The sequence below is a fragment of the Scyliorhinus canicula genome, chromosome 2 (assembly GCF_902713615.1).
Source record: "Scyliorhinus canicula chromosome 2, sScyCan1.1, whole genome shotgun sequence".
Classification (NCBI taxonomy): domain Eukaryota; kingdom Metazoa; phylum Chordata; class Chondrichthyes; order Carcharhiniformes; family Scyliorhinidae; genus Scyliorhinus; species Scyliorhinus canicula.
In genome coordinates this window covers 228896691-228911063 of record NC_052147.1, presented here as the reverse complement: position 1 = coordinate 228911063, position 14373 = coordinate 228896691, and the positions used below count along the sequence as shown (strand labels likewise).

At 50.0% G+C, this 14373-nt stretch overlaps 1 protein-coding gene across 1 annotated transcript in view; it reads right to left on the bottom strand.

Annotated features, from left to right (window-relative positions):
- The window catches only part of galnt3 (UDP-N-acetyl-alpha-D-galactosamine:polypeptide N-acetylgalactosaminyltransferase 3 (GalNAc-T3)), an 87001-nt gene extending 84878 nt beyond the window's left edge, over positions 1 to 2123 (bottom strand). Inside the window, 1 exon segment of the mRNA XM_038789721.1 lies at positions 1690 to 2123. The gene's annotated coding sequence lies outside the window, so the exon portion shown is untranslated.
- Positions 2124 to 14373: the final 12250 nt, after the last annotated feature.

Below are 14373 nucleotides of genomic sequence, written 5' to 3'. Positions count from 1 at the left end.
ATCACTACCTCCTTAGTGATAACAATCCTCTCAAGGTCATCACTTGTCATAACCTCATTTCTATCAGTCACTGGCATGTTATTTGTGTCGTCCACTGTGAAGACCGACCCAAATCACCTGTTCAGTTCCTCAGCCATTTCCTCATCTCCCATTATTAAAACTCCCTTCTCATCCTCTAAAGAACCAATATTTACCTTAGCCACTCTTTTTTGCTTTATATATTTGTAAAAACTTTTGCTGTCTGCTTTTATATTCTGATATTTGGGAGAATCCAGTCCATTAGGTTCAGTGGCACATCAACCATCAAGCAAACTTCTGCTTGTATGGTGCCAGCCTGAGCGCTGTTGCAGCCACTAGTGATAAGTATTCAATTATATTTCTTACTTGACCAAGCAATTAGTAAAAAGTCTCAATGTCCAAGTCTCTGCCCTGTTCCTGCTGGCTGGTGCAACTAAACAATCTGTTAAATGTGATCCTCATGATGTTGGTGACAGAGGATTTAGTTATGGTATTGTTACTGAAAGTCATGGGGAAGAGGCTGGGCTTTGTCTTATTTGATATCGTCATGATCTGGCATTTGCATGGCATCATCCTTACAAACAAAAGGTAATCTTTATTGTCACAAGTAGGCTTAAAATAACACTGCAATTAAGTTAGTGTGAAAAGCCCCTCATCACCACATTCTGGCATCTGTTCGGGTACACGGAGGTAGAATTCAGAATGTCCACTTCACCTAACAGCACGAGGCAATAGTGCTAACCACTGTGCTACCCGCTCAATCTTGGCTCAATCCTAGATTCAACAGTACGTGACAATGAATTTCCTTGATAACAAGGGTGAATACTATAGGAATCATCAGCAAACAACCGCACTCCTGCATTTATGATGGAGGGATGGATAGACTGAGGAAACTGATCAGAAACTTGTGCATTAATCCTGATACACCCCACAAGTATCAAACTTCGGATGGCAGGATGGCTCAGTGATTAGCAGTGCTGCCTTACAGTGCTAGGGTCCTAGGTTCAAGCGGGTGACTGTTTGGAGTTTGCACATCCTCCCAGTGTCTGGGTGGGTTTCCTTCGGGTGCTCCGGTTTCCTCTCACTGTCCAAAGATGTGCCATGATGTGGAGGTGCTGGCGTTGGACTGGGGTGAGTACAGTAAGAAGTTTCTCAAAGTTTCCTCAGTCTAACCATCCCTCCATCATAAATGCAGGGTGTGGCTGTTTGCTGATGATTACTACAGTATTCACCCTCGTTATCAAGGAAATTCAAAGATGCATCAGTTCGGCGGATTGGTCATGCTAAATTGCCCCTTAGGGTGGGGTTGCTGGAATATAGTTATGGTATTGTTACTGAAAGTCATGGGGAAGATTGGACCTCGGTGGGGTAATTTCTCAAAGGGTCAGTGCAGACACGATGGGCCAAATGGCCTCTTTTCTGCACTGTAGTTATTCTATAATCCATGATTTGCGTGTCCCACACCACTTCCTGAATCCAAATTGGATTGTAATACTACTGTAAACCTAGCACCGCAGCAAGGTGGAGGCACACCCTTAAAATCAATTCTAAAGAATCAAAGTCAACTGGAAATATTAACTCGCTCCTCCACAGACACTGAAAGGCGCTGTTTTTATTATTGAAAGTAGATTTTTAAAATGTATTTTTAATTCAGAATAAAAGGTGCCTTACCCCACGTGGTGGGTTCTGGAAGAGCCTCAATAACTTTTAGGTGAATGGCTGAAAAACCCGAGTCCAGAAACACTCAAGATCTTCAGCCCGAAAGATTCTCGCCAAATTGCCGCTCACGCTGTACCTGGCGCTGATTTTCATTGAAATGAAAAGGGGAGCTGACGATGAACTCGCCGATTTGAAAATTCTGATCAGATCTCGACTTAAACAAGAGATTTCATCGCTTGTGGAGTCCAGGGCGACGAATACAATCCCGCGAATCAGGCTGGAGTCTCGGGGCAGTCTTGGACCGGCTCCCCCGAACAAAGCGACTGGGCAGCTCAGTGAGGTGACCAGCCCGCCCTCCACAAGGCAGCTTTCCAGCGGGATTCCCGCCGCCCTCACTCACTCACCCTCCTCTTTCCCTCCCTCTCCACTCTGTGCCTCACTCTCCACTCACTCACTCACTCACTCACTCACCCTCCTCTCTCTCTCTCTCTCTCTCCTTACTCACACTCTCTACTCTGTCCCTCCCTCACTCACCCTCTGTACTGTGTCCCTCACTCACATTCTACTCTGTCTCTCACTCTCTTCCCCTCACTCTCCACTCCACTCACTCAATCTTCTCTTCCTCTGCACCAACTTCCGCCTCGTTGGAAACAGGTGTGTACAACTCAGGCGGGCACGCATGCGCCATCCCCAATTCCAGGTGAGTTGGCTCCGGGCAGGAGATTTAAAGGGGCCGCGCCACCGCACTCTCCCTTTAAACATGTCGAAAGGTGGGCTGTCACACAGGGCCACACGAATCGGGTTCCGTGGAAGAGCAAAGCGCTGCACCCACTGAATAGGTGAAAGAACAGAAGAGGAGGGAGCTGTTGCTGCTCTGTGGAGTTAGAGATGCGAAGTTCAGGCAGGCACTGCAGGAAGGGGCTGGATGCTGTCCCTGTACAAAACCACGTGCGGTGTTTACAACATGTCCTGGAAAGAACAGGGGCGGCGGGGGGGCTTCCAAATTACAAATTCTGACAATCTGAGGGAAAGTTTTCTATTGGGCACAGAATGCCCAGAAAGAGGCTGCCTCTCCATTTATTTACATTGCTTGTGTGCTGCCTGACAGGTTTTCTTGATGAAAATCACAACTTTTCTTGCCATCGCTAATGGAATGGTTCAAAGTTTGTTTCTCAGTCAAGTTGCCTCGATGCAATATTTCAACAGTGTCCAAAAGACCACATCCCTTTTCCTATTCTTTGGGGCAAATATTCCGGATACAAATTCAAACGCGTGCATGATGCACTAACAATTGCACACAAAGACTCGAATCGGTACAAGAGAGGCTTTATTACCGTGAGATGTTATTCCTTCGGCTGCAGCGGTAGAATGGCAGCTCAGGGGAACTCATGAATATTTATACTGCTCCCTGTGGGCGAAGCTAGCCGGCAGGGGCTTACCGGTAAACCTGTAATACAGGTACTGCTGTACATCCCCTAATACAGGCACACACATATATATACAGTGGTAGATCACCACATTCACCCCCTCTTAAAATGAGTCCGGCGGGGGTGACGTGAAACTATTATGAATAATCCGTGATTTATTTACAGAGGGGGAGGGGAAAAAATCAAGTGTCCATCTTGCAACCCGGTGCCGTCACAGGTTGAGTCGGACCGGCGGTCGGACGGTTCGTTGAGAGCGATGCAGCAGTGGTGGCGACGTCTGCACAGGCGGTGTCAGCGTTGACAGCGTCGGTGTTGGTGCTGGAGGTGTTGGTGCTGGCCAGTGGCTGGATGACTCCGGGAGCATGCCGAAATCTTCCCTGTCCTCTAGTGTGGGCAGGGGAACGAGGGATGGACCTGGTGGGGCTGATGTTGGGGGCGCCGGGGAAAGGGAGGGAGGCGCGTGGGTGGGGAGGTGTGTGGGCATGGGATCAGCACCTGAAGGAGCCAGGTCCCTGAGCGAGACTGTATCCTGGCGGCCGTCGGGGAACTCCACGTAGGCATACTGGGGGTTCGCGTGGAGCAGGCTTACCTTGTCCACCAGAGGGTCTGCCTTGTGGAGCCTGACATGCCTACAAAGTAGGAATGGCCCTGGAGCTGCAAGCCAAGTCGGGAGCGACACCCCAGATGTAGACTTCCTAGGGAAGGCAAAAACATGTTCATGGGGTGTGTTGTTAGTTGCGGTGCACAGCAGTGACCGAATGGAGTGGAGTGCATCAGGGAGGACCTGCTGCCAGCAAGCGGCTGGGAGGTTCCTGGAACGTAGGGCCAGCTGGACGGCCCTCCATACCGTCCCGTTCTCCCTGCTCGCCGCACACCTGCCCGTTTCCCCGGGGGTTGTAGCTGGTCATCCTGCTGGAGGTGATACCCCTGCTGAGCAGGAACTGATGCAGCTCATCGCTCATGAATGAGGATCCCCTGTCACTGTGGATATAGTCGGGGAAACCAAACAGAGCGAATATGGAATCGAGGGCCTTGATGACGGTGGCAGATGTCATATCCGGGCATGGGATGGCGAAGGGGAACCTAGAGAATTCATCTACCACACTAAGGATGATTGACCATATCAGATATGCAAGGGAGAGGGTACGCGTAGGGCTGCGTGTACCGGTTGATGGTCTGGCTGTAGTCCACGACCATCCTGTGTTTCTCCCCAGTTTTAACCACCACCACTTGGGCTCTCCAGGGACTGTTGCTGGCCTCGATAATACCCTCCCGAAGCAGCCACTGGACTTCGGACCTGATGAAGGTCGTGTCCTGGGTGCTGTACCGTCTGCTCCTGGTGGCGACGGGCCTGCAATCTGCAGTCAGATTGGCAAAGAAGGAGGGAGGGTCAACCTTGAGGGTCGTGAGGCCGCAAACGGTGAGTGGGGGTAGGGGTCCGCCGAATTTGAGGGTGCGGTTCTGGAGGTTACATTGGAAGTCCAGGCCCAGTAAAAGTGTCGCACAGAGGTTGGGGAGAACGTACAGGCGGAAACGGTTGAATTCAACGCCTTGTACGGTTAGTTTGAACAGACAGAAACCCCGGATCGGGACCGAGTGGGATCCGGAGGCCAGGGAGATCCGCTGGTTGGCAGGATGGACCGCGAGGGAGCAGCGCCTTACCGTGTCCGGATGGATGAAGCTATCGGTGCTCCCGGAGTCGATTAGGCAGAAGGTTGCGTGGCCGTTGATGAGCACCGTTGTAGAAGCGGTAGTCAGGTTGCGAGGACGGGATTGATCGAGCGTCATGGAGGCGAGTAGTGGCCGATCATCCGAAGAGTCCGTAGAGTCCGATGAGTAGCGGCAGCGCCCCGGGTCCCGTGGTCCAGTCCCGAGGGGAGGACAAAATGGCGGCGTCTGGAGTACCTGCGGGGAAGAAGATGGCGGCACCCATACAGCGCACGTTGCGGGGCGGGGTGAAAGATGGCGGCGACCATGGAGCGCACGTTGCGAGGGCGGGGCAAGGTGGCGGCACCCACTGATCGCACGTGGAGTCGGGGAAGGAAGATGGCGGCGCTCATGGTGCGCACGTTGCGGGGGCAGCGAAAGATGGTGGCGCCCACTGATCGCACGTGGACTTGGGGGGGAAGATGGCGGCGCCCACTAGTCGCACGAGGCCCCTGGAGCAGCAGTCGGCCGGGCCCATTGCGCGATCGGCTGAGGCGAGGGTTCGGGCGCGGTAGCGGCAACCGCGCGGGCCTGAAACACCGCTGCAAAGTGGCCTTTCTTGCCACAGGATTTACAGGTCGCGGCGTGGGCTGGGCAGCGCTGGCGGGGGTGCTTCTGCTGGCCGCAGAAGTAGCAGCGGGGATCCCCAGAGTGCACGGTGCGGCGAGCAGCGCAGGCATACTGCGCAGGAGCGGCCCCAGTCGGGAGGTCGATTGCGGGGTCCACGAGGGGTAGGATGGGTGGGCCGCGCGGCGGGCGGGGTAGGATTGTACGGGGTAGGAAGTGGCCGTCATAGAGAGCGCTAAAGTCTTTGTCGCCGCAAGATCGAGCAGTCGTGGCTGGATGGGGTCCCATGCAATACCCGTCACAAAGGTATCTCGCATGAGGAGATTCGAATGTTCCGTAGCCATGATGGCCTGGCACTCGTAGTCCCGTACGAGAGGGATAAGGGCCTGCCAGAAGTCCTCAATCGACTCACCCGGTTGCTGGACACGAGTGGCGAGTACATACCTCGCAAACAGAGTGTTCGCGGCTGGTCGTAATTCTCTTTGAGACATTCCATGGCTCAGGCATAGTTCGGCGCGTCCTGTATCAGCGGGAACAGGCTGGAGCTCCACCTTGAGTTTAGGAGTTGAATTTTCTGAGCTTCCGATGGTGTAGGGTCCGCTGAGGTGATGTAGGCCTCGAAAACAGCCAGCCAGTGGTTAAAGTCTTTTCTGGCGTTCGGCGATTGCGGATCCAGCTGCAGGCGATCGGGTTTAATTCTGATGTCCATGATGTGGAAAATCTCACGGTAATAAATTGATGCGCTATCAATTGCACACAAAGACTCGAATCAGTACAAGAGAGGCTTTATTACCGTGAGATGTTATTCCTTCGGCTGCAGCTGTAGAATGGCAGCTCAGGGGAACTCATGAATATTTATACTGCTCCCTGTGGGCGGAGCTAGCCGGCAGGGGCTTACCGGTAAACCTGTAATACAGGTACTGTTGTACATCCCCTAATACAGGCACACACATATATATACAGTGGTAGATCACCACAGTGCAAACCAACAGATGTACAAAAAGCCGAGATGTTAAACTCGTGAATGATAGCACTAGTTCCGGCCCCCTGCTGGTGTATCTGGGATGTGAACACAGGACACGGGAAATGATACAAGGAGACATGAAAGAGCCTGTGTTACCAGAGACAATAGTTCGCATCTGGTCAGTCAGGCTAGGAATTATGTTTTTTGCCTTAACGTTTCGAAATCCTATGTGAAGGAAAGGAGTAGTATGTTATGTCAATCAAGCGATGATAAAGATTACAGTAAATAACTGACATTTTATTTTAACACAATTCTCCATGCTTTCTTTAAGTATTGCAGGAATCCTCAGGATTGTTGCGGCGCAGAAGTAGGCCGTTTGGCCCATCGTGTCTGCACATGCCCATCATTCCCCTGCCTTTTCCCCATACCCCTGATGCACGATCAATTACACAAAGGCAAGAGTTGGATGCAATGGAGGCTTTATTACACTAAGATGTGTGTCCTCCTACAGCAGCTGGCGAAGTGGCTCCTGTACCGGGAGCACACATATTTATACTCCGCCTACTGGGCAGAGCCAGCAGGCAGGGAACTACCCCCATACCTGTAGTACAGGGTCTTACCACAAAACACCTACACCGACATCCTCTATATACAATATATACATCGGTGGTGACTACCACAACCCCTTCCTGCACAATGCTTCTACTTTTATTTAAATGATGTGGAGATTCCGGCGTTGGACTGGGGTGAGCACAGTAAGAAGTCTTACAACACCAGGTTAAAGTCCAACATGTTTGTTTCAAACACGAGCTTTCGGAGCACTGCTCCTTCCTCAGGTAAATCTTTGTTTAAATGTTATGCCTTTCTCAGACTTTCAAAGCCAATGTGGAGAGTGGACGGAGCAAGCCCCTAATCTATCTCCTTGCTTTCTCCAAAAAACAATTCAAATTCAAATCGAATCCAATACATGGTCCCCACAAAGGAAAATACTAGGTCCAACCTGACACGTACAGGCATTACACCTGATATCGGGCTTGATCCTACGCTTGATCTTAGCCAAAAGTCAGACAGTGCTTTTATTCAAATAACCATGGAATGCCCTCTTGAATGGCCTTGATTAAACTTGCCTCCACATTTCCAATTGAGAAAGATCATTTTTATTTTAGTAAAGATGACAGCCATGTCCACATAAAAGATTTAATCTTGGAACAAAATAGTGCAGAATAATAATTAATCTCAACCTAATATTGTGAACTGTCAAAGTGTCTATGATTTGTCCAATGAGAATGATCTGTCAGATGTTTGTAAGCATATAGGTAAGGACTACGGTAAGGAAATTATGGTACGATAGCCCTTAGGGGTCAGCAGAGTGACAGGCGATTAGGAGGGGGAGTAGGGAGCACCAGGTGTCACTGTATACAGCCAACCTGCTGTTATATGTGTCAGATCCACTGGAGAGTATGGGGAGGATTATGAGCCTACTAGAGAGTTTTGGGGCTTTCTCAGGTTATAAATTGAACTAGGGGAAAAGTGAGGTGTTCCCGGTGAATGGGTCAGGGATTTAATTTAGGGGGGTTGCCATTTAGCGTAGCCAGGGATAGGTTTAGGTATCTGGGGATCCAGGTGAGGGGGGAGTGGGTGACATTGCATAAGTGGAACTTCACAAAGTTGAACATGTTTGATTCACCTGAGGAAGGAGCAGTGCTCCGAAAGCTAGTGTTTGAAACAAACATGTTGGACTTTAACCTGGTGTTGTAAGACTTCTTACTGTGCTCACCCTAGTCCAACGCCGGCATCTCCACATCTTTACAAAGTTGGCGCAGGAGATAAGGGAGGACTTTAGGAGGTGGGGTACACTGAACCTGACGCTGGCTGTGAAGGTGCCAAGAGTGAAGAGGGCCGTGCTACAGAGGCAGAAAGTGGTATTGGCATTACGGAACCTGCTGCACTACTATGGGGCAGCAAATGTGGAGAACGTGAGGCGGTGGTGGGAATGAGAGGGGTTAGAATGGGTTAGGATGGAGGATGAGTCCTGTAGGGGGTCCAGCCTGAGGGTCATGGTGATGATGGTGCTTCCGTTGGCACTGAGGAGATATACTGAGAGCCCAGTTGTACAGTCCACAAGAAAGGTGAGAAACCAGCTAAGGAGACATTTTAGGATGGAGGGGATGTCTGTGTTAACACCGTTATGTGAGAACCACGGGTTGTAAGCTGGGGGAGATGGATGGTATGTACAAGAGGTGGAGAGAGGTAGGGTTGGTGAGGGCGAGGGAATTATATCTGGAAGAGAGGTTCTCAAGCATAGAGAAGCTGTTGGAGAGCTCCTGAAGGGAAGTGAATTTAGGTATTTACAAATACGGTACTTTGCACGGAAGGTGTGGAAAGGGTTTCCCAGGCTGCCGAAATATGCCCTTTTGGAACGGATGCTGCTTCCAGACATGGAAGGGGTGGGTAGGATTGGGGACATATATGGGTGGCTGAGAGAGCAAGGGGATACGCAAGTGGTGAGGATCAAGGAGAAATAGGAGGAGGAGTTGGGGGGGGAGATAGGTTGGGGAGTGTGGAGTGAGGCACAGCGTAGGGTGAAAGTCGACCTCCTCATGTGCAAGGATGAGTTTGACACAGTTTAAGGTGGTACACAAGGTGCACGTGACTCGGGCGAGGATGGATCTTCCAGGGGGTTGCAGAGAAGTGTGGATGAGGACCAGCAAACCATGCAACGTATGTTCTGACGCTGTGAGAAGGTAGTGAGATACTGAGCGGGAGTGTTCGGGATACAAGCAAAGATTTTGGGGATGGAGGTCGGGCCGGGTCCGATGGTGCCGATTTTTGGGATATCTGAAAAGCTGGCGCTGATGGAGGGGAGGAAGGCTGACGTCATGGGCAGCGCGGTAGCATGGTGGTTAGCATAAATGCTTCACAGCTCCAGGGTCCCAGGTTCGATTCCCGGCTGGGTCACTGTCTGTGCGGAGTCTGCACGTCCTCCCCGTGTGTGCGTGGGTTTCCTCCGGGTGCTCCGGTTTCCTCCCACAGTCCAAAGATGTGCGGGTTAGGTGGATTGGCTATGCTAAATTGCCCGTAGTGTCCTAAAACGTAAGGTTAAGGGGGGGGGGGGTGTTCTTGGGTTACGGGTATAGGGTGGATACGTGGGTTTGAGTAGGGTGATCATTGCTCGGCACAACATCGAGGGCCGAAGGGCCTGTTCTGTGCTGTACTGTTCTATGTTCTATGGCCTTCACCACTATGGTTGGCCTCGGAAGAATTTTGCCGGAATGGCGGGCGATTACGCCTCCGGGTGATCTATATGACTTCCTCCGGTTGGAGAAAATTAAGTTTGAATTGAGGGTTTCCGTGAGGGCTTTGAGGCACAGTGGGGATTGTTTGTGCCATTGCCAAGGAGTTGTTTGTTGCGGATGGAGGAGGGGCGGGGTGAAAAAGGGGGGAAACTTGTACAGACTGTAAAACTTTGAGTTGAGGAGAGCCTTCCACGGATTATTTATGTTTTTGTATTTTTTCAATAGGTTTAGAATAAAATACATTTAAAAAAAAAAAGAAAATTATTGTAAGAGATGATACAAATGTCATCTTTAAATAGCAATTGAGTTGGTAAGTATTAGTGTAAGCCAGATTACCTCTGTTGGCTAGAGAGTTGATTCGTGGTGCAAGGCCAGCAGCACAGGTTCAATTCCCATACCAGCTGAGGTTACTAATGGAGGCCCTGCTTGCTCAACCTTGCTCCTCACCTGAGGTGTGCAGATCCTCAGGTTAAATCATCACCAGTCAGCTCTCCCCCTCAAAGGGGAAAGCAGCCTATGGTCAACTGGGACTATGGTGACTTTACCTTACTGTGGTGATATGTATATGCATAGTAATGTATATACGACTTCTGACCAGCAGGTGGGGACAGAGATACATTGTGTGACTCCAGAGATTGGGCAGTTGGTAGGAAGTCGTACTAGAGGACCGATGCATTAGAAGTAGCTCCAGGAGAATTCATTTATCGTTACCGTTTGTATCATAGTTTCTTTAGTTATCTTTCCACCTGTTCAGTGTGTCAATAAACTATCTTACTCTCAAAGAACTAGATGTTCTGTATACATCTTTACCACGGCCACAACACAGAACATAACACTTAGCTAAACTGAATAATTCAAACGTCATTGGATTACGTTCTTGTAAAGAACAATTTGGCTGCCCTATGTGATAAATAGAAAGATACGTAGAAGATAGAAGCAGGAGAAGCTTTGATCCTGCTCTGTCAGTCATTATAATCATGGCTGATCATAAAGTTCAATATCCTGATCCAGCCTTCCCCCCCCCCCCCCCCCCCCCGCATATCTCTTGATCCCTTTAGCCCCAAGAGTTATATCTAATTCCTTCTTTAAATTACACAACATTTTGGCCTCAACTACTTTCTGTGGTTGCGAATTGCACAGGTTCACCACTCTCTAGGTGAAGAATTTACTTGTCACCTCAATCCTAAAAGATTTATCCCTTATCCTCAGGTGGATTAGGGTTAGGTGGATTGGCCATGCTAAATTGCCCGTAGTGTCCTAAAACAAAAGTAAGGTTAAGGGGGGGGGGTTGTTGGGTTACGGGTATAGGGTGGATACGTGGGTTTGAGTAGGGTGATCATGGCTCGGCACAACATCGAGGGCCGAAGGGCCTGTTCTGTGCTGTACTGTTCTATGTTCTATGTTCTATGTTCTATTTCTGTACTCCCCCACCATCGGGAACATTCTTTCTGAATCTACCCTGTCTAATCCTGTTAGAATTTTATAAGTTTCTATGAGATCCCCTCTCACTCTTCTGAATTCCAATGTATATAATCCGAACTGACTTAGTCTCTCCTCATATGACAGTCCCGGCATCACAGGAATCACCCTGGTAAACATTCGCTACACTCCCTCCATAGGAAGAACATCCTTCCTGAGATAAGGACACCAAAATGTCACACAATACTTCAGGTGTGGGCCCACCAATGCTCTGTACAATTGTTGTAAAACATTCCTATTCGTATACTCAAATCCTCTCGCTATGAAGGCCGACATGCCATTTGCCTTCTTTACTTGCTGTTCCTGCATGCTTACTTTCAGTGACTGATGCACAAGGGCACCAAGGTCTCACTGAGTATCACCTCTCTCAATTTACACCCATTCAAATAATAATCTGCTTTCTATTTTTGCTACCGAAGTGGATAACCTCACATTTATCCACATTATATTGCATTTGCCATACACATGCCCATTCACTCAGCCTGTCCAAATCCTGCTGAAGTACCTCTGCATCCTCCTCACAGCTCACCCTCCCACCCAACTTTGTATCATCTGCAAATTAGGAGAGAATACATTTAGTTCCCTTGTCAAAATCATTAATATATAATGTGAACAGTTGGGGTCCTTGTACAGATCCCTGTGGTTCGCCACTAGTCACTACCTACCAATCAGAAAAAGACTAATTTATTCCAACTTTTTACTTCCTGTCTGCCAACTAGCTTTCTATCCATCTCAAGACACTACCTACAGCACGGTAGCATGGTGGTTAGCATAAATGCTTCACAGCTCCAGGGTCCCAGGTTCAATTCCCGGCTGGGTCACTGTCTGTGTGGAGTCTGCACATCCTCCCCGTGTGTGCGTGGGTTTCCTCCGGGTGCTCCGGTTTCCTCCCACAGTCCACAGATGTGCGGGTTAGGTGGATTGGCCATGCTAAAATTGCCCGTAGTGTCCTAAAAAGTAAGGTTAAGTGGGGGGTTGTTGGGTTACGGGTATAGGGTGGATACGTGGGTTTGAGTAGGGTGATCATTGCTCGGCACAACATCGAGGGTCGAAGGGCCTGTTCTGTGCTGTACTGTTCTATATCTATATCTAACTTTAACTTTACATAGTAATCATCTATGTGAGACCTTGTCAAAAGCCTTCTGAAAGTCAAAATAAACCACATTCACTGATTCTCCCTAGTCAACTTTACTAGTTACATCTTCAAAGAATTCCAGTTGAATTGTTAACCATGTTGGCAAATAATGACACAAGGGAGATACAGACATATTAAAATGCAGGATCAAGCATACTATCCAGGAGAGAGAATTGTAAAGTTGTCAGTTATATGTTATTGCCACTTTTAGAAAGTTGCAAAGTTCACAAATCGAATAATGGGACAGATAAGGAGCAAGTTGGTGACAGTGACATTGGGCGCGATTCTCCCGAGTTACGAAAAATCGGGAAGCTGGCGTCAAAAACGGGCGCGTTTGACGCCAGCCTCCGCCCCCCTGACCGGGAACCGATTTATCTCCCCAGTCGGGGCTAGTATCGCGCGGCCATGAACTCCGGCATCGCGGGCTTAACGAATTTCGTTAAGCCCGCTAGCCAAAGTTAGGGACGGCTGACGCGTCAGATGACGTCAGCCGCACATGCGCGGATTGGACGACTCCAACAAGCGTATGCGTGGATGACGTCATCGCGCATATGCGTGAAACCCGCGCATGCGCGGGCCGTTATGCCCCGCAGAAGCCCCGCGGATGGATCCATCGGGGCGGCGGAGGGAGAAAGAGTGCGCGGGGTAAGTACCTGCTGCCCGCGATCGGCCGTTTTTACGAACGGTCAGAGCAGGTGTGTTTTACGCTTTTAAAAACGGCCGTAAAGGCCTTGGAAATCGGCCCATCGGCCAGGAGAGAATCGCTGCTCGCCGTAAAAAAACGGCGGGCAGCGATTCGTGTCGGGAGGCGGGCGTGGGGGGGGGGGAGAATAGCGGGAGGGCGTCGGACCAGCGTGTCCGTAAAAATTTACACCGTCCGCTATTCTCCGATTTTTCGTAAGTCGGGAGAATCGCGCCAATTGTATTTTGTTTATTGGCAAGTGTGATAAAAATAGGATGATGCAAGAAAGGAGAGGAGGAACCGGCCTCCACATTGCTGGAGGCGGTACTGACGACAAGGGGATTGGAGAGGGGGATAGTGTCAGCGGTGTATGGAGCTATTTTGGAAAAGGATAAGGCACCACTGGAAGGGATCAAAGCAAAGTGGGAGGAAGAGTTGGGAGAGGTTATAGAGGAGGGGGTCTGGTGTGAGGTGCTCCGGAGAGTAAATGCCTCCACCTCATGTGCGAGGTTGGGGCTGATACAGCTGAAGGTGGTATACAGAGCACACCTCACGAGGGTGAGGATGAGCCCATTCCTTGAAGGAGTAGAAGGGGCTGGTTTAGCTCACTCGGCTAAATCGCTGGCTTTTAAAGCAGACCAAGCAGGACAGCAGCATGGTTCGATTCCTCCTTTCTCAGGTGAATCTCATCTCCTCCCCTACCTATCGCTGATCATTATTCACAGAACTGTTACATGGAACAGCCATAAGAGGCTAATCACGTTCATGGTGGTTAGCATCAATGCTTCACAGCTCCAGGGTCCCAGGTTCAATTCCCGGCTGGGTCACTGTGTGGAATCTGCACGTCCTCCCCGTCTGTGCGTGGGTTTCCTCCGGGTGCTCCGGTTTCCTCCCAAGTCCAAAGATGTGCGGGTTAGGTGGATTGGCCATGCTAAATTGCCCGTAGTGTAAAGTTAATGGGGGGATTGTTGGGTTACAGGTATACGGGTTACGTGGGTTTAAGTAGGGTGATCATTGCTCGGCACAACATTGAGGGCCGAAGGGCCTGTTCTGTGCTGTACTGTTCTATGTTCTATATGTTTTGGTTCTGTCCAAAGCTGGAGGACTACTGGAAGCAGAATTTTAGAGTAATTTCCAAGGTGGTGCATGTGAAACTGGACCCGGATCCCCAGGAGGCCATATTCGGGGTGTCGGACCAGCCAGGGTTGGAAACGAGTGCGGAGGCAGATATTGTAGCCTTCGCCTCGTTGGTCGTCCAAAGGCGGATCCTGTTGGGATGGAGAGCAGCCTCTCCACCCTGTGCCCTGGTGTGGCGGGGGGACCTGTTGGAATTCTTGATCCTTGAGAAGGTTAAGTTTGAACTGTGGGGAAGGACGGAGGGGTTCTACAAGTCATGGGCATTATTCATTATGCACTTTCAAGAACTGGATAACATCAAA